This window comes from Rhinoraja longicauda, chromosome 10, assembly GCF_053455715.1.
Source record: "Rhinoraja longicauda isolate Sanriku21f chromosome 10, sRhiLon1.1, whole genome shotgun sequence".
NCBI lineage: Eukaryota > Metazoa > Chordata > Chondrichthyes > Rajiformes > Arhynchobatidae > Rhinoraja > Rhinoraja longicauda.
Window position 1 is genome coordinate 14,608,896 of NC_135962.1, and position 17,788 is coordinate 14,626,683.

General features: G+C 42.3%; 1 protein-coding gene and 1 pseudogene across 4 annotated transcripts in view; one reads left to right on the plus strand and one right to left on the minus strand.

Annotated features, from left to right (window-relative positions):
• LOC144597219 (regulator of G-protein signaling 6) overlaps positions 1-17,788 on the minus strand; it is a 354,481-nt gene that overhangs the window by 182,251 nt on the left and 154,442 nt on the right. The gene's annotated exons all lie outside the window — the stretch shown is intronic.
• On the plus strand, positions 2,066-2,140 carry LOC144597741 (U6 spliceosomal RNA; annotated as a pseudogene).

Genomic DNA, 17,788 nt, shown 5'->3' on the forward strand with positions numbered 1-17,788 from the left:
GGGCCATACGAGAACTGAACACTACCTTTGCACTAGGCAACACCGTTAAAAAATCTTGTACTTAATATAATTGTATTTAATTGTATTTATGTATTTATTTGTTTTTGCATTTATTGCATATATGTTTGTACGCACCGTCAGGATTGGCTATTTTTTAATTTCGTTGTACTCGTTGCAATGACAATAAATGAATATTATTATTATTATTATTATTATAAATTCTGATCAGTAATTGCATCTAGCTGCTGGTTTACCTGATGTTTCAACATTTCCTCAGTCCCATTGACTATTGTAAAACAATGACAATAACAATATAACTTGTCCTTGAGAATCATGGAGCCATATATCAGGCCTTATTTCAATTTGTAATTCATTGCACAATTGATAAAGTGCGTAATCTAAAAATCATGTAGAAATTTATTGCAGAATATCATCAAACTCAAGTCAATCAAGAAAAATCTAAATTTTGAGCTAAATTTTAATAGATGACATTAAAATATTTGTTTTCTTTCTGGTCTATGCATCTCTTTTATCTGAAATGCTCATACCTTCCTTTCCCTTTTGATTGATACTTTAGTCCCACACTTGTTCTTCATACACAGCACCATTTGATTAAACATGCTGGGATAGAGTTACTGCCATTCCATGTAGTAATTGGAATTTACTACATTGGAAGTTTGAAATATAACCACGCAAATTCAAAAACAGACCAACCGCAAAAGTCTGTGTGTATTGGAAAATCTGTGTCCTCTCCCCGTCAAGCTTATTACCATTGTCACCATGACAATATCAGTCATGCACAAGCATATTCATCGATTCTTTTTTGACTGCTCTGGGAATCATACCATTACAAAAGCACAGAAAGAGCCTATTCATCCCATCAATGCTATGTCAACCCTTAATAAAGTAATTCTATCAGTCCCGACCTCCTCACACCCTGCAGCTCTCCAAGTTATTCTCTCTCATGTGTCATTTTATTCTTGACTGAAGATAGCAACTGATTTTCCACCAGTGAAGTACAGCAGTAGAGCTGCTGCCTTACAGCGCCAGAGACCTAGGTTCAATCCTGACTACAGGTTCTGTCTATACAGAGTTTATGCATTCTCCCTGTGACCGTGTGGGTTTTCTCTGGGCTTCCTCCCACATACCAAAGGCGTGTAGGTTTGTAGGTGAATTGGCTTCTGTAAATTGTCCCTAGTGTGTCGGACAGAGCTAATGTTGGGGTGATTATCAGTAGACACGAACTCGGTGGACTGAAGGGCCTGTTTCTATGCTGCACTATGTCTCTAACCTTAACTAAACTAATCCTAATGAAGCTGTGAGCAAAGGAATTTCTAATCCGAATGCATCTTGTATCTTCCTATCGCTTGTATCCATTGGCCAAAACCATCCCAATTCTTGCAAATTCTGCTGTTTTGCACTTGTTAACTTCATGTACAGTGTTTAGTCTGTGAGATTCATGTAAACAAGGAATTTAATTTCACTCTGGTGAATATGACAATAAACAAATCTGAATCTGAGTTTGGTTCCTCATTACTAACCTAGACACTTACTTCTTGTACAACTCAGTTTTATCAAAACACAACTTAGCTTGAAGGTCATTTTAACAGGATCCTTTATCTGTCTGTTGCAGAGGTACCTGTGGTAAACTTGCAACTTCGAGTAGCTGAAAGTGATGTTGGAAGTAATTACTCTTCTGTTAAAAAGCCTGTCTAAATATAGTCAGGTGATGTCATTCAATCTTCCCCTATAAAGAAAAATAGAAGTTTCTAATGAGTATCTGTTTTCCACTAAGCACAAATGGTCCCGTTGGAGATCGGTGATTGCTTTTCTGGTGGCAGTAAGACAAATGGGGCCGTCAAACAAACCCAAAAGATCGAAGTCTTAATCAGAAAACAATTGGAGAACAGTAGGAATAACAGTGTGCCTATGAGCCATAATCAATCGGTGAAATCTCCTTGGCAGTTCAAAATCCTTAATTATGTTTATTAGCAATATTTGAAAACTGGATCCACAGTTGCTGCTATAGATCCCAAACCAATTTTCGAAAATATATCAAAGCTTTGTGCTCACATCAACAGCACATATACTAAAACTGGAAATTGACAGAAAAAATTAACATGGCCCCTGCACATGGATGGGGGCAGCATGGTGGTGCAGCGGTAGAGTTGCTGCCCTACAGCACCAGAGACCTAGGTTTGATCCTAACTATGGGTGCTGTCTGTACAGAGTATGTACGTTTACTCTGTGACCGCGTGGGTTTTCTTTGGGTGCTCCAGTTTCCTCCCACATCCCAAAAACATTTGTAGGTTAATTGGCTTCTGTAAATTGTCCATAGAGTGTAGGATTTTTAGATTTAGAGATACAGCGCAGAAACAGGCCCTTCGGCCCACCGGGTCCACGCCGCCCAGCGATCCCCGCACACTAACACTATCCTACACCCACTAGGGACAATTTTTACATTTGCCCAGCCAATTATCCTACATACCTGTACGTCTTTGGAGTGAGGGAGGAAACCAAAGATCTCGGTGAAAACCCACGCAGGTCACGGGGAGAACGTACAAACTCCTTACAGATGGCGCCCGTAGTCAGGATCGAACCTGAGTCTCCAGCGCTGCATTCGCTGTAAGGCTGCAACTCTACCGCTGCGCCACCATGCCGCCCCGGATAGAACTAATGTATGGGTGCTTACTGGTCGGCAGGGACTTGGTGGACTTGCTGTATCTCTAAATCTAAAAGTAAAAAACTATAACTTAAACATGAAGCCCACTGCTGACAGTAGCATGCCGATATGATTCAAAACTGTACAAAACTCAGGATTCTTGCAGCCTGTGACACATATTGCAAACTCTTAGCACCAAAACATTGTCTAATATGTCGTAAAACATTTTGCAAAGTAGCTGATTTTGAATATAATAGCATATCATTAATCACTGCAAATTAAAGATAAAAGCGCAAAAGAGAAGTCACTCTGGCTGTCAGCTGGAAATATTGGTGTAATGAAGCAATTCTTGCTGTAAAGCAGGTGCTGTGAAGCAGGTGCAGAGACAGCACTGTGGCTGAGTTCCAACACCATGTGGGGAACAGAGTTCTTCATAAATATTAGCATGGCCAAATAGTAAGTAAATAATAAACTTTGGACTAGATGGCATCAGCTACAAATTCCATCCAAGCATGAACCAGTCCATGGACTTGACCTTGTTGCTATACATTGGACACTGGTGAGGCAGTGATACGGAGCATGTGTGCTTTAGATAGGGCAGCAGATAAGGATAGCACAAAGTGCCAGTTCACAGACACACAGGAGCACTGGTATGGAGGTAGAAAGATGGTTAAGGGCCTGTCCCACTTAGGCGATTCTTTAGGCGACTGCCGGCGATTGTCAAAGTCGTAGCAGATCGCCGAAATTTTCATTTACCCTACGACAATGACCACGACAATGCCGAGTCAGGTCGAGATTACACCGTCTTCGGAAACATCGCAAAATTCCCACACTTATCAATGCTTCTCCAGCGTCCTAATTTTCGCTCAAATCACTGAGAAGTCTGTAATTACTTGAGAGTTTTGAAATATAACATCTTGCCCAGGTTACTTGAAAACTAAGCTTCACGGTAACAAGGCATAAACTGGATTGACTTCCAGTTTACCAATAGCAGTATTAAGAAATTTAATTTTAAACGTGGTTAAATGGATCTTTGTGCAGAGTGTGGGCATTCTTTGAAAATGTACGGGAGATGCATATCTGGTTTCTAGGTTGCATATCTGGGTTGGGAGCCTACTTTAAATGTAATCGCTGATAGCCATAAACATCGCGAACATTCCCTCGCTTACCTGACCATCAAACTGTCGCCTCCAATCTACCTGTCAGATGTCCTGACGGTAAATAAATTGGTTAAACAAAAGTATTTTATGGTATCTTCAAATGACTTTACTTAATTTAATATTACGTGCTTCTAAATGCATCCAAGACAACCTAGCAAACCTGGGGACAGCATGCGACAGCGCCCGCAATAAGCAACGATACCTGGCGACAAGCCAGCTGTCGCCGAGAAATTTCAATCCGGTTGATTTCTCAGCAACGCTCCGAGATCCACTACGATTCTTTGAAGATTCCTCACGATCATGCCCGCGACACCCTGGCGAACTGTCGACGAAAGCCTAGTCGCCGGCAGTCGCCTTAAAATCGCCTAAGTGGGATAGGCCCTTAACACACAATGAAATACTTGGCACATTGGAAGCCAGTCAGAAAGCCTACAGGGAGTATCAAGGAGCATGGAGGCATCTATCACCAACTTAGCAAAGTGCTCAGAAACTATTGTGTGTAGGAAGGAACTGCAAATGTTGGTTTACACCGAAGATAGACAGAAAAATGCTGGAGTAACTCAGCGGGACAGGCAGCATCTCTGAAGAGAAGGAATGGGTGGCGTTTCGGGTTGAGACCCTTCTTCAGACTCAGAAACATAGAAACATAGAAAATAGGTGCAGGAGTAGGCCATTCGGCCCTTCGAGCCTGCACCGCCATTCAATATGATCATGGCTGATCATCCAACTCAGTATCCCGTACCTGCCTTCTCTCCATACCCCCTGATCCCTTTAGCCACAAGGGCCACATCTAACTCCCTCTTAAATATAGACAATGAACTGGCCTCAACTACCTTCTGTGGCAGAGAATTCCACAGACTCACCACTCTCTGTGTGAAGAAATGTTTTCTCATCTCGGTCCTAAAAGACTTCCCCCTTATCCTTAAGCTGTGACCCCTGTTTCTGGACTCCCCCAACATCGGGAACAATCTTCCCGCATCTAGCCTCTCCAACCCCTTAAGAATTTTATATGTTTCTATAAGATCCCCCCTCAGTCTTCTAAATTCCAGCGAGTATAAGCCTAGTCTATCCAGTCTTATTGTTTATTGTGCAGGTGATTGCTGGGTGGTCTGGGAAACGTCAAGACAGTTCTTAAGACTGTTAAGGCCGGCTTGGCACCATGTCAGTTAAGAGTACAGATTAAAGGCTGCTGAGGGGCTTGCAAAACATTACAGCAATCCAGCAACTTGCGTTCCCTAGTATCACCTGTACGGCTGAGACACTGCACTAGGAGGGAATGGGAGTGATTCCGTGTTGCCCTCTCTCAGGAAGATAGTACTTGTGCTAACAGCCTGACCAGACAGCACAAAAGGCTTATCACCTGTATCCTTGCTGTTGTTTAAACGACCAACGAGCTAACAATGGGTTGAGGTTGCGGAGAGATTTCATGGAAGTGTACAAAATTATGAGAGGCATAGATAGGGTAGACAGTCAGAACCTATTTCTTTGAATGTAAATATCAAATATTAGAGACCACAACTGGTCAATGTTCTACAATGCATCAATCACAGCAAGAGGGTGTAGTCTACATCCAGCCTAGAGCTGTTCAATGTTGACTTCAATGTGTATCTCCGGTCTCTTTCGACGAAGGTCAACAGTCTTCCAGCAGCCATTGGACATGGGCATTTGGGTAGGCAAAGGCACAAGTAGGTAAGTAGTAAGAGAATCCACAAGGGATATTTCTTTACAATTAGGCATGGTTTCATTTCTAATTTTGATCAGGAATGTTGTGATGCAGCCCAGCACTGGTGTTAGTAGTTTTAATTAGCGATAATTAGTAGTATTACGGTTATTGATTTATTGATTCTTTTGATTATTATTGTGTTTATTTTTGTGTATCACTTTTATGGACATGTTTTGTTTAGTTTCGTTTCGAGATACAGCATGGAAACAGGTGTCTTGGCCCACCGAGTCTGCACCAACCAGCGATCCCTGGACATTAGCACTCTTCTACACCCACCATGGACAATTTTACATTTTACATTCATACATTTTTACCAAGCCAATTAGCCTACAAACGTGTGCATCTTTGGAGTGTGGGAGGAAACCGAAGATCTCTGACAAATCATACGCAGGTCATGGGGAGAACATATAAACTCTGTACAGACAAGCATCTGTAGTTAGGATTGAACCTGGGATCTGTAAGGTAGTAATTCTGCCTTATGCCATCATGCCGCCCTCTTTTGTTAAATGGAGCATTGATGTTGACTTTTGCCAACTGTCAAGTTAAACTGCTACAAGTAAGAAGTTCATTGTCCTGGTAGCAGCATGTATAACAATTAAAGACTCTTGACACTTGACTCAAGGATGGTTGATGGTTAATAATAGAGTGTTGGGAAATAGCGAGCTGTGGTGGTCATTACCAATATACATGGACAGCCATGACAGAAAGGAGATGACTAAGTTACCCTTTCACTTTGCTTCTCCTCCTCCTCTTCATGCTGTTACTACTCATGCACTTATTGTGAGGCAAGGGCTTGGTCTCACAGTTCTGAGGATGGCGCACAGCTTAACATCTTCTATGTCAGCGCAGTCTGAAGAAGGAAACGCCCCCCATTCCTTCTATCCAGAGATGCTGCACAAATACTCCAACATTTTGTGTCTATCTTCGGTGTAAACCAGCATCTACACTTTCTTCCTACAAATTTCATGTGGTTGGCTCTGTTTGAATAAGGCTGGAAGAGCAACCATTGAATCCTCACACTGAGCCCTTGTGTTACCAACCAGGGAATCTGTCGCCATATGGTGGATGACCCCATTGCAATCATTCAATGGAAGCTCTTCCTGCCCCATCCAAACAGTTGTCTGTTGCTGTCAGTTGACCAGGACATTACTTGCATCATTCAGTGGCCATAGTCACAAGCCAGTTGGAGACTGAAGGAGTGGTAGTGTTGTAAAAACCCAATAGCCAATGGTACATTGCCTGATTTAGGGAGCTCACGACTATTTTGAAGCCTTGTGTCCTCTCGCTCCCTGTTAATAGGGAATGAAATGCATTCATCACTCTTTGAATGGAGTCCCAGTATATGCAATAATGAGTTGCAAACTGTGAAGGTCCACAAGTATATCTAGAAGTGGGCCAGAGTTTATTACGTTGATTGTGTTAATATCAACTGGCAAGTTAGTCCTTCCCTGGCTTGGAAATTGCAGTCCTGGTTGCATCAGATGTTTGATTTTGGAGAGTAGTGTAGATGATCTCACACACTGTTCTTCACTGAGACAAGAATTTCTTACTTATCAGCTTGGGCAGATAGTGAGAGCCTTCTCCCACTTTCCCTTATCCCTTTTACGGCGAGTCTAAAGTTGAAAGACCTCCGCTTGGTATCAGTCATGACATATTACAGTTTGACGTCTGCTAAGGAATCCATGTCCAGGAATAATCAATTTGCGGAAGAGCCTGCAAAAGGTAATTCCCACCAGCCAACCATTCGCTACAGACTCGCAACTTGAAACAACCAACCATAACAACAAACACTAATCCTAGAAAATCCTAGAAAGAGCTGAAAAAAATCCATGAGTGACAACACACTCATAAGCAATTTTATTCCTTTTAAAGGGCACTGCCGTGGTATCTTTCCTGCTGACAAATGCTTCTGCAGGAAGAGGGGGAAGGTTGAAATGTTGAGCTGTGAAGTGGCATCTCACATCAAGTTGCCATTGCACATTGACAGCATTATGATCTACCCATGATGCACACTTCTGGCAATACACTGATGCCTCGTTTTGCATTCAAAGATCCTTTTCTAAAAGGTTCCACCAAACTTTGAACCTGATCTCAATATCTGCAATACTCTCCAACATGCCCACAGAGTTTAGCTTGTAGCAGCATCCAAACCTATTAATTCCAGAAATACTTTGAGATGTCAGATTTTTAAAATTCGCTAAGAATTTTATTAAGATATGCAATTCAGTTCCCCTTAAAACAATCTCAACATTTGTACATATCCAGGATTGTTTGGGAGCAATTACTGTACTTTGCAATTTATGATATCTGATGGAGATGATCAGAGAGGGCTGGTTTAACTGACAAAATGGAAACAAAATGCCCCTCACATCATCTGTACAGAATTAGACAGAAAGAACAGATGATAGGAATATGTAGAACTGAGAAAGCTCCGGCCCATTTACTTGTCATCCCAAAATTATTGCCTGTTCTTATCTACTGAAACTAATTATTGTAAATGACAGCTTTGCCCCATCTCACTGTGACAACAGAACGTAAACCAGCCAGCACTGTAATTTGGAATAATAAAAATCAAATGTCCACAGAAAATAGAAGGTTTACATTTTTTGAGTAAATTTAACGAATGCAAGGGATCAGGAATTAATTAAAATTTTATCTTTCTTTAGCCAGAGGGTGGTGAATCTGTGGAATTCTTTACCACAGAAGGCTGTGGAGGCCAATGGATATTTTTAAGGCAGAGATAGATGGATTCTTGATTAGTACAGGTGTCAGAAGTTATGTGGAGAAGGCTGGAGAATGGGGTTAGGAGGGAAAGATAGATCAGCCATGATTGAATGGCGTAGACTTGATGGGCCAAATGGCCTAATTCTGCTCCTAGAACTTATGACCTTACGACCCTAAACTTTCTGTTTTCTAATGAAGCATGTTATTTTAACAGTATTGCCTTCCCATCTATGATCTCTACCACCCAAAATCACAAGGGAATTAATCTCACTGAACAGTTTACCAGCCTCGAACGAGCACAATAATCAACATTAATTGAACAGAGTGGATCAATGGGCAGGTGGGTTGTTCAAACCGTTTAAAGAAACAGTTCACCTTCATTTCAATCACAGCTGATCAAGTTATTTGAGCCTCAGGAAACCTGGCAGGTAAAATGAAGCTAGAGTGATTGAATCCTGCTGGTTTGTAGGTTAATTGGACTCAGTAAAATTGCCCCAGCAAAAGTAGCAGGATAACATAGAACAAGTGTAAACGTGTGATTGATGGTCGGCAGGGAGTCAGAAACCTGAGGGGCCTGTTTCCATTCTGTAACTTTAAACTAAACTACACTAAACTAAAAGCCCTAACAGAATTAATTATGTGCTCGAGGAGGAAGGAATGTCTCCTCTCAAGTTGCCAAGGTTCGCTGGAAATGACTGATTCCTGCGTCATTTTGTTTCCCTCAATCATCAGCAGGGATGGCAGGTAACTTAATCATTCCTAGTAAGCAGTGCTCATCAGTAACCTGTTCATTGATACTCAGTTTTGGTTCTACCATAACTAATTGGATGTGGACACAAAAACCTTGATCCAAAGATAAACGCAAAGGGCTGGAGTAACTCAGTGGGTCAGGCAGCTTCTCTGGAGCATATAGGTAGATGACATTTTGGGTCGGAACCCATCTTTAGACTGATTGTAGGAGGGGGGGAGGGGGGGAGGGGTGCAAAGGAAAGATATCTGGGATCGAGATTGTTTCTTTCTCTATGTCCTCAGTCCCCTCAATGACCAGTGCAATTTTCTGCTCAATTCCACTGGTGATTTCGAGTTGAAGAGGGCTTATTGGCTGATTCCACTGGCTTTTACCTTCCCCAATTGTTCTCAAGACCATGTGCACTGAAACTCCCTTCAATGGATTGAATTTATGAAAACGGAAAATCAAGAGATAGATGGAAAGGGATAGATGGAAAATTAAGAGATAGACGGAAAGGCATGAATGAAGGATGCGTTCAGGAATTCAGACCAGAGCCAGGTATTGAGACTAGAGTCAAAAGTCAAGATTCATGTTGGCAATGGAGACTTAAAATGCTCTATTTAAATATGTGTATTTGAATGTGCAATCTTTGGCTGTTAGCGCCCCTCTTTCAAAATGTTTCTTTAATTATCTGAATTCAAAATGTTTCTTTAATTATCTGAATTTGGGCCAACTTTTCAGTTGGAAGTATAAGAGCAAACTACTACTTAGAAGCAGTCCCAGAGCATGGAGAATAGCACTAGGCTCCCCTTTATCCAACATTGTCACAGTTTCTCTCCTATGGCTAAGTCTATTCCCAAACAGTGGTGCAACAATCGCCAAGATTTATTTGGTGCTCGAACGTCTGGTAATTGGTTCTTTCTCTGGAATTACCAACAGTGTGCAGCCCTGGTCCTGTGTGTGTCACAGCCATTAGCCAACTCAAATGAGAAAGAAATTACTTTTCTGAAATGGCACAGCTTGCATTAGTTTTCATTTAAATTTATTTTCATTCATGTTAAGGACTCACTCACTCACAATCTCGGCACTAAGCTCTCTTATTGATGTGAACTAAATAATTAAGAAGACGAATCGGCCACTTGGCCCTCAAGTCTTAATAAGATCTTGGCCGATTGATTGTACCCTCAACTCCCAATATTCCCATCGACCTCATGGCAACCTTTCTCAAGTGTCAATCAACTTTTGACTTAAATATACTCAAAGATTCTGCTTCCACCATCCTGTAAGGATGAGAGTTCCAATGGTTATGACCCTGTGTGAGAAAGAAAAACAGAGATCAAAAAAGACATCTATCACTTTCCTTGGTGCTAGTGAATCTTTTTAGAACCAACTTGGGGAAGTTTGTTGCTTTCACCGATATAGAGACAGTAATATATTATATAGGACATCTGTGCAGCAGCTCGTTATCGTGTGCCAATTAACTGCAATACTGCAGCAGGGGAACACTGGGCTAGAAAAAAATCAAAGTGAGACTGTGGGCAACTGAATGTAACATGAAAGACTGTAGCCATAAATGAAATGAAATCTGCCCAAGAAAGCCAAGAATATCAAACAGAGAAACTTTAAGCATTACCAAGAACTGGAAAAAAAGACAAAAAGTTATGAAGAAAAATAAAAAATAATAAAATACAGTAAAACTCAAATAATCCAGCATTCTCAGGAAATTTGGTGATGCCTGACTGGCAGATTTTTCACTACATTGGATGCTATTACACCATGACACCTTTATTTCAATTATTCTTTGCATATTACAGAGGAGTGTAATAAACTTCCCAGTGAACTCAGTGACTGTAACAGGAGCACAGGAAGCAGGGCCATAGAGTGAGTTGAAAATGAGCACGGTTCAAATAATTAAAAATAAAATAATTAGAATAACCCTAATCCAGAGAGTATGGCGGGGTCAGTCTACGGTTGACTACATTCAAACCAATATCAGCAAATTCTTAGGTATTGATGAATCATGAGACAAGGTCTCAAAGTCAGTTTATTGTCACATGTATCAATTAAGGTACAGTGAAACTTGAGTTACCATACAGCTATACTAAGTGAAAACCAACAAGACACACAAAAGTTAACATAAACATCCATCACTGTGGATTCCACATTCTTCACTGTGTTGTAAGGCAATAAAGTTCAATCTCCTTCCTCTTGTTCTCCAGCAGTCAGGGCAGTCAAACCATCCGCAGTTGGTGCGATCAAAGCCCTCGCAGTAGATGATCGAAACCCCCGTCGGGGTGATTGAAGCTCCCGCATCGGGGCGGTTGAAACTCTCGCCGTGGCATGGAGCTCCCAAGTCAGCCTCTTCTTACCAGAGACCGCGGGCTTCACGATGTTAAAGTCCACAGGTCCCGCGGTTGGAACTTTGATCCCCAGTGAAGGGATCGCAAGCTCTGCGATGTTAAAGTCCTGCAGACTCCCGCGGCTTGGAGCGCCCGTCGGTCTCCAGGACAGGCTGCCAACTCCACGAGGCTAGGCCGCAGTGGGGACGGAGGTACGATACGGAAAGAAAAAAAAATCGCATCTCCGTCGAGGTAAGAGATTGAAAAAATGTTTCCCCCAACCCCCCCCCCCCCACCCCCACCTCCCACATAAAACAAACCAAGGAACACTAAAATACTTTTAACACATACTAAAAATAACAAAAAGAAGAAAGGACAGACAGTTGGCGAGGCAACCACTGCTGAGGGTAATATAGGGAAGAGGCACTTAGGTTAAAAAGTTTGTCCATGATTTTAGTAAATTTAGCACAGCAAGGACGATGGGCCAAATGACCTCCTCCTGCTTCTGCTACGTCGCGGACATTTCACCGTCCGGCGCGGCCTAAGATAGGCCGCGGGATATTTCTCTGCTGGGCGGGGGCTTCAATGTCGGGAGCCACGACCGCCCCGACGTGCAGCAACAGCGGCAGCAGCAGCGTGTTCGCCTGCCCCGGATCGGACTTATCATCGGCGGAGCCGGCCGTCTTCGGAGGCTGCGGGAGCGGCTGCGACTCGCCTTAGGCTCGGCCCGCTGCGGACCGTCCGGCGCGGCCTGCAACCACAACAACCTGACCGCGGGAGGGGACGGCAGGAGAAGGGGAAAGACATTGTGGCCTTCCATCACAGTGAGGAGAGGACTGGAGGAGACTCACTGTGATGGATGTTTTCTTGATGGATGTTTCTTTTGTGTGTTTTGGGGGTTGTGTAATTTTAATGCCTATTTTGATGCTTTTGTTGTTGGACTGTGGGTGACTGAATTTCGTCCAATTTGGATGACAATAAAGCTATCTTGAATCTTGAATCTTGAATCTTGAATTATATGATGATCATATGATGAGGGGTGGCACGGTGGTGCAGCGCCAGGGACCCGAGTTTGATTCTGACTATGGATGCAGTGTGCACATAGTTTGTATGTTCTCCCCATGACCGCGTGGGTTTTCTCCAGGTGCTGCAGTTTCAAGTTCAAGGGCAATAACACTGAGAATCGAAAATAACAACAGAGAATGCTGGAAGTGATTGTCAGGTCAGGCAGCAGTTGCAGAGAAAGAAACAAAAGTTAATGTTTACGTTTCATGATCTTTGATCACACAAAGTCAATTCAGAAATTGAGCAACCTTTCCTGGAATTTGCACTGCTAAATGTCATGAAAATTAAAAAAAGAAATAATTTTTGTTTCATTTTTCGTAATATTTCATTTATATATAGCACTGCATACAGTTGGTGAAAGTACTACTGCAATGTAGCCACTGTTGGAAGGAAGAAAAACATGGTGGTGAATTTGTGCACAGCAAGATCCCATGTGCAGCTCTTCCCCCCCAGGAAGCAAGAGGTAATGGGTGGGCAAAGAGACATGGAGAGTGATCAGGATGGCAGCTGAGCTAGTATTTGGTAAGTGCCCTTGCAGCATCCGATTGTTTTAACATAAATCAACATTCAGAAATGTACCATTTAGACTTTGCTTGAAGTTTGGGGCCTTCGATGACCCTATTTAGGACTGCTGCTTCAGTTCCATGGAGAACTGGTTCATGTGAAAACATAACTGGTTCAACGCATGCCAGCAGCAATCAGGGCAACAGGAGGCTCCAAGCCAGTGTGCAATACCTTACTTTTATTTGCAGATGTTCTAGACTTGTTTTGAGCCTGGCCCTTCATTTTTGCCATCATCTGGGTGGTAGACAACATACTTCTGGCCCACAGTGAGTCTATTTGTTTGCACAGACCCACAATTCCGACAATTGCCCAGATCGACACACGCACACAGGGGGCGACTCAGGGCTGATTCAGAGGGACATGTCTGGCGGGTTCGTTCCTGATCTCTGGTGTTGTCTGCGCGGAATGTTCATATTCTCTTTGTTACTATGTTGGTCTCCCTCCCAAATCCCAAAGATGTGTGAGTGATAGGTTAATTGACCACTGTATATTGTCCCTAGTGCATTGGTGAGTGGTATAATCTGAGGGAGGGAGAGGGGATGGGTGTGGAGATGATGGGAAAGTGGGGAGAATAAAATGGGATCAGTGTGAGATTGGTATAAATGGGAGCTTGATGGGCAGTGAGGGTTTGATGAGCCAAAGGGCTTGCTGCATTACAGCCTGTGGTACTGTTTTTGTAAAGTTCTTAACGTAGAGCTGGCACCCTCTTTAGATGCAAAAAATGAAACAAGTTTCATGAGGAAACATCATGAAAAAGGGTCTCAACCCAAAACATCACCCATTCCTTCTCTTCAGAGATGCTGCCTGTCCCGCTGAGTTACTCCAGCATTTTGTGTCTATCTTCACAATAAACTTCAAGGCCTTTTGTGTTCCTCCTCAATGTGCACATGGGAAAATTCTTTGTTAAGCCACCATGAACAAGTGCAATGCAAATGCAAACTAAATCCAATCCAAAAAGTAAGTTGGGGTGTTAAATAAAATTAGAACCTTGTTCAACCAATCTGGACCAACCTATCTGTTGAGTAGCTTTTCAACTGTGAAGCTAACCAGCAATAAAATAAGAATTAATTTGCAACACTATGTAGAGCAACCATGGATCCAGTTAAAATTATTTGTTTAATTGTTTCATATTTAATTGTTTAAAGGATTTGCTGTATTGATCAGCTATGATTTCTGGTTGGGAGTGAGTTAATGCTAAAATTATTTCACCTTATCGAGAACCTATGTTACCCAAGTAGACTGAAAGAATGTGGGTGCCCTGATTTCTAAGTAACCGCTGATAGCTGAATTGCACAGACTTCTAAGTGTTTGAAGATAAGCCATTGGAATCTATGACTCAAGCTCCAGAGTTTCATAAACTAAACGACAATCTACACCCCAGACAACTGTCTGCCTCCACATTCATTTGCTTGTCATTTTCTGTAGCATAGAAAAGTAGATCTGCCTGCAGGTAATTCAGAGATAATTTAATGATCTTCATTCAAATAATCTAATGTCCAAGATGCCTCTTCTGAGCTTTCATGTTCATTCCAACCATTAAGTTTCATTTAATAAAAGAATGTAGGTGCTGTGCATCAGGCTGCAAATTGGAACAAAACATACTTAACATTTCAGACTTATCTCCATTGGAACTGGAAAATGTTTTAATGGGAATTTGTCATTGGGGAAGGCACGGTGGCGCAGCGGTAGAGTTGCTGCCTTACAGCGAATGCAGCGCCGGAGACTCAGGTTCGATCCTGACTACGGGCGCTGTCTGTACGGAGTTTGTACGTTCTCCCCGTGACCTGCGTGGGTTTTCTCAGAGATCTTCGGTTTCCAAAGACGTACAGGTATGTAGGTTAATTGGCTGGGTAAAATGTACAAATTGTCCCTAGTGTGTGTAGGATAGTGTTAATGTGTGGGGATCGGTGGGCGGCGCGGACCCGGTGGGCCGAAGGGCCTGTTTCCGCCCTGTATCTCTAAATCTAAAAAAACATTTATGCACACTACACCAATGAAATTCTATGCCTTTAGACTTTAGAGATACAGCATGGAAACAGATCGCACTATTTTACACACAGGGACAATTTACAAATTTACCAAAGCCAATTAACCTACAAACCTGTACATCTTTGGAAACCGGTGCACCTGGTGAAAATCCACATGGTCACAGGGAGAACATACAAATTCCGTACCCCATGGTCAGGATTGAACCTGGGTTTCTGGAGCTGCTGGACAGCTACTCTACCGCTGTGCCACTGGGCTGCTCTAAGCTTATACTTGTCGAGGTGTAGAAATTCAAAAGTGTGGCCCATGTTACATTGTGGTCCACAAATGAATTTCAGTGAAAAGACTGCACACATCACATAGAGTTTCCTTCCAGAGGTTTTGATGCGTCGTCACTCTTATTTGCCTGAAACATCGCATCCATGACTTTCATCTATAAATGGATAGCAGGAGCCACATAAGGTCATAGGCCTCCGCTTTTCACTTCCCCGCCTTTGTTGTTATCTCCACCATTTCTTCCCACAGGTAACTAGAACTGCCAATCAACCACTCCTCACCTGGATCCACATCATTTGCTAGCTTGTGCCCAATCTCATCCCAAAATCACTACTTCCCTCTAGTTCAGTATAGATGAAGGGTCCCGACCCAAAATGTTGACTGGCCATTACCATCCACACATGCTGACTGACTCATTGAGTGCCTCCAGCACTTTGGGGGTTTTTTAGGCCATTGCCTGAAACTGAATTCACTGTTGAGTTCAGAAGGCCACAGTGTGCTTGCTTTAATATTAGATGTTATTCCTAAAAAATGACTGCATTTCTATTTCAAATAGCCCTTGCTTTCCCTCTCTATCATCTCCCCCTTCCCAGTTCTCCCACCAGTCTTACTGTCTCCAACTACACTCTATCTTTGTCCCGCCCCTTCTCCTGACACCAGTTTTAAGAAGGGCCTCGACCCGAAACGTCACCCATTCCTTCGCTCCAGAGATGCTGCCTGTCCCGCTGAGTTACTCCAGCATTTTGTGTCTACTTTCGATTTAAACCAGCATCTGCAGTTCTTTCCTACACACTAAATTTCTATGTTGGTCTTTTCATTCAAGGTCCCATGTGCCCTGTTCACCTCACTGCTCTGTTGTCAACACATGATCCTTGCAACTTCTGACGCTGAATAAATTGAAGTTTGCAGGCGAGGAAAAGAAATTAAAACATCTCATGAAAAGCACTGGTCCAGTTTATTCAAAGTCATATCATTCTAACGGCAGCTCCTCAATTCACCAGCTGACCCTTTTTATCTATTCTCCTTTTCCAGAGACATGATTAAACAGGACAGTCACATTTTGCTTTTCACTGCCATGGTCTTGCAAAGCACCCAATACTGATGCATATCCATGTATTTTTCTTTGAATAAAACAAGTGCAAATGCCTGCAGCTTATCACCTTTGATTCATATTTCTTCAGTGTATTGGAAAAGTCTCTGCGACCTTATTTTCTACTGCAGATTCATCCTCAAAATTATAAGGCCATCAAACTGATGTAAAGTGTGTTTGGATGCAAAAGAGAATTAATAATTTAAATGTTTCAGGATAGAATGCACAGAAAGACTATAGTTACTAATTTAAGTCTTTCTGATATTAATCTGGTGTGAAGTTATGGTTTTAACATGAATGGCCATTCTGTTAAATCAAACTGTGCAGAAACCGCAGTGGACTATAAAATACATACAATCTACCCTGGTTTGTCTAATGTAATGTTTTTATATAAGACCGGACTTTGAAACATTTTGAATTAAATCAGAAAGGAGAATCTATCTTTGAGAGCTGAAGTCATACTCTACTTGACATCAGACGCACAAATTGCCATTATATTTTCAGCATGGCATGAGTTAGTAGTTTCCAGAAGCAATAAATCTTGCACTTGGCAACTAATCGCATCCGTGCCTCTTAAAGTGTACCGTATAACCATTCAATTTATTTAATCTGCATTGACTGTTTCAATTAGCAATTATGACCGTCGACGGCAACCTCACAAGGAAACAGTTTCCTGCTTGAATTTTACAAGCAGTTAATCTTTCTGCTGTGTTTTTGCTGGTGAAGGTGGCAGGAGGCTTTCCAGTCCAGTTCCAGAGTGATTCTGTTTGGAACACCAATCACACAGGCCAACACATCTTGTCTATTTTCAGGGGCGGCACAGTGGCGCAGCAGCAGTAGAGTTGGTGCCTCACAGCGCCAGAGACCGCGTGGGTTTTCTCTGGGTGCTCCAATTAACTCCCACACTCCAACGACGTACAGGTTAGTAGGTAAATTGGCTTCGGTAAAAATTGTAAATTGACCCTATTGTAAACAGAGCGTTTGAGGCCCTCTGAGGGGGCGCTGTGAATTGTTTATGTATGTGCTGTTATGTTTGTGTGCCATTGTATGTTCGTTCTTAGTACCTGAACCGATGTACAGCACTTTGGTCAACGTGGGTTGTTTTTAAATGTGCTATACAAATAAAGTTGACTTGACTTGACTTGACACTAGTGTGTGGGATAGTGTTAGTGTACATGGATCGCTGGACGGCGCGGACTCGTTGGGCCGAAGGACCTGTTTCCATGCTGTACCTCTATATTACACTAAGATCTAGTTTATGTATAAAGGGAAAAGGATATGTAATTATTCCAACTCTTTCTTGATTTCAGCACAACTCAAGGGAGGCATGGAATTGCTTTGAAGTACAGTTACTCCAGGAACCTGGCGAAACACAACAAGCAATTTGTCCTCAAGAAGATTGCAGGCCCCCCAATCCAGTCATTATTTATTTACTGTTTCTGCAATTTGTACACAACAAGGAGCAGAAA